This window comes from Triticum dicoccoides, chromosome 1B (assembly GCF_002162155.2).
Source record: "Triticum dicoccoides isolate Atlit2015 ecotype Zavitan chromosome 1B, WEW_v2.0, whole genome shotgun sequence".
NCBI lineage: Eukaryota > Viridiplantae > Streptophyta > Magnoliopsida > Poales > Poaceae > Triticum > Triticum dicoccoides.
Window position 1 is genome coordinate 130,726,821 of NC_041381.1, and position 3,504 is coordinate 130,730,324.

Genomic DNA, 3,504 nt, shown 5'->3' on the forward strand with positions numbered 1-3,504 from the left:
GGATTTCAATCATAATCGTGTCATGTGGCTTTGGTGGTAAGACTATCCATAGTGGTGCAGAAATAATGCAGCTTTAGTCACCTTACCTCTCTCCACGTAGTACGTTGGGTCCCACCAGTCAGAGGGTGAAACAAAAAAATTAATAAGAGAAATTAAAAGCGCCAGTGGTGTATCTTACCTCACACATCTCGCTACTGCTCGGGAACATTGTCCAATTGATCCCTCTGTTTGCTCACATATTATTTTAACTGAATCCTTATAATAACATGCACACAATTTTGGGCACTTGTATTCGACTTAAGTCAGTGTGGCACCGTATCTCGTATACTTTCTACTCCCTCCATCTAGGTGTAATAAGTCACATTAGAAGGTGCAACGGGACCAAGGTGTGTGAGTGTGCGTGTGTGCGTGTGTGTGTCTGTTCAACAGCATGTGTGTGTTAGAGAGAGCGACAGATCGACCTACTCCTACAAAGAGATGGTGTGTACTATACGATTTTAGCCGCGAGAGTCGGTGCATCCTCTCGTTTCCGGGCGTGTCCCGTAGGGACATGCGGACAGCTGCCACGCCCGCTCCTGACTAGCCTGGCCCACCCAAAGCCCCTCCATCGCCCGCGCGCGCTTCTCGCCCGAAACGGTCAGCGCCGCTCCAAAGAATCGGTGCCACATTCATGCCCGGGCAGAGCGGAAGCGACCTCTTACTGGCGCAAGAGTGATGGTTGCTTCGTCCGTCCAACTTACTGTTGGGTCTATGTGATTTGACGGCTTATTGGTCTTTATTACTCAGGTGGTAGGACTGCTGGATGTCCCACGCTTTCGGCGAAAGGAGGTACTACTAGATTACAATTTTCTCCATTCTTACAGCGGAGGAGTGCAAGAGCAGTGAAAACACGCGGGATCAGTGATTACATGGCCCACCTCACACTATCACCACATTTTCTGGACACCGTGCGACACCTAACTCTTTACATAGTACTCCCTCTGTTCCTAAATATTACTAGATGAGTCCCCGCGCGTTGCCGCGGAACAACCGTATATCTCTGTGCGCAAAATTATCGATTTCATAGAACTAAAAAAACTCTATAACCGCATTACAAATGTGGTAGCCAAACTAAATAAACTCCCATCATCATTTAGAACATCCCACGTAAGGAAAAAAGATCAACCAACTCCTACTGCATAATGGGATTATATTTTTCTTTTTCACATGTTAATGGGACTTAAAAGCTCACTTACATGCATGCTACCGGTGCATGCTTGCATGCAGACATGTTGATGTGATTTAAAATCCACTCACATGCATGCCATGGTATTTCTGCATGCTTGCATGTGGCTTACTGCGGAGCCTCTCAATGTCCAGATTAGACGGCTATTATGGACTGATTTAGTTCATCTAACGGCTACATTAATTTTGATGATGTGGCTCAATGAGAGGATAGAGAATTCCTAGTAGCGGGGGCTAGCTATTACTAGTAGATAAGTCTTTGTAGAGATTCCACTAGGTGAACTACATACGGAACAAAATTAATGAATCTACACTTAAAATGCATCTATATACATCCACATGTGGTTCTTGGTGAAATCTCTACAAATACTTATATTTAGGAACGGAGGAAGTACTAGTATACTACGTACTGTAATTTATTAGCGAGATAAATTTGTACAATGCTATGAAGCTTCCAGCTTCTGTTACATGTATCTTGCGTCCAAGGTTGCCCGTTGCAACATTTCATCAAATACAAAGGAGACTAACATGCATGCTATTGCATCTCAATGATTGACAAATCATAGCCAATATGTACTCCCTCCATTCCAAAATAAGTGTCTCAACTTTATGCAAACTTTAGTACAAAGTTGTACTACTACTAAAGTCGACACTTATTTTGGAACAGAGACAGCTAAAGAAAAAAATGATCCATGCAGTCCCTAGCCCTTGAACCGTAAACCCTAACCAGGCTTAAATTTTCTACCCAAGAAATGAAGTTTGCAACCCTATGACCATCCGATCATTTTGTGCAGTTTCACCAAATCGAGATGAGCATCCCTGTGGCAAAGAAATTGAAGAAGCGTGATTAGAATAAGATTACTGGGACTAGTTGATTCACAAATATAGTACGTAGAAGCCAGTAGAGGTATGTGCGGGGTAAAGAAGTAGAGAAATATCCACAGGGAGTGATGTGGGCAGCTGGAGCAGTGGTGCAAGCCGGTTATAAAGGGAGTTGTACCTGAGGGACGTAGCTCAACCTTGAGGAGGGCGGCAGGAGGCGGCAACTGCCCACGTCGTGGCAGTGAGCAAGGGACGAAGGCAACCTCACCGGCTTTGTGAGAGAGAACGGTGGGGACCCCTGATCGGGACATGCCTACAGTGGGTTTTCACCGTCGGCGACGGCGACCACATCTACACCAAGCATCCACCCCTTCCCCCAACAGAAGTGATCCGCCGGGATGTTAGAGATGTGGCCACAGTCGTTTTGTGCAAGAGAGTGTGAAGCGAGCAACCCCAGCAAGCAACCGTGTAGGCTGGCCCGTCCTGACTATGTATATAGTGGAGCGGTTTCCTTTTCTCTCCATATGAACCTATCATATCGCGTAGGTGCCACTGAAGAAAAAAAACTTTATTTATAAATGACGCGGCACCTACTACTCGTTCTCATATAACCTTGTGCTTGGCATCTCCAAAATATTAACCTTGCGATTGGCTCTTCGCCTCTTCGGGAAGTCGAGCAATAATGGTAGTGCAGTATATATCGTTCTGACTATATGAGACCAAATGAATCGCTGCACGTCCACCATGTGGGCGAGGGTCGAGGGGCGAGGGCGAGTGCTACATACGGAGCAAAATGAGTGAATCTACACTCTAAAATACGTCTATATACATCAACGTTTGGAGTATGTACTAGTAGTTCATATTGAAATGTACTAAAGGACATATATATTCCAAACAATATGATATAATCTTTATAACCAAGGTATTAGTAGGGACGAGGAGTAAACGGAGGGAGTAGTAAATTTTTCTCCTCGTCCTGCGAGCCACCGCGCGCATGGGCGAGGGAGCGGGCATAAGGCGGAGCAAGCTTCACCTCATCCTGCGAGCCACCGCGCCCGTGGGTGGAGGAGACTGCGTACTAAGCAAGCTTCTCCTCATTCTACAAGTTGTCGGGACACATCAAAATTACTCCAGTGTATAGAGCCTTGCCTCTAAGGTAGGCCCCACATGGTTTGCCTCTTTTTTTAATTTAACATAACGCGTCAAGTCACAGTTTGTTTGTTCACCCGTGGTAGACGATCCTCCCTCCACCAAGTGGACAACCAGTACACGTGCCAAATTACCACGTGGGCTGCCTTTTTCGTACAGAAATGAGCTCCACCGTGTACCCACGAGGGCGTGGTTGGGAAAGAGACGGGAGTACGTGCGCCGTGCATGCACCTCTTCTATTCATGCACGTCCCCCACCTACGTGGGTGTGTGAGAGAGATACAAACCGCGTTCGTGAGTGTTTTTTGTT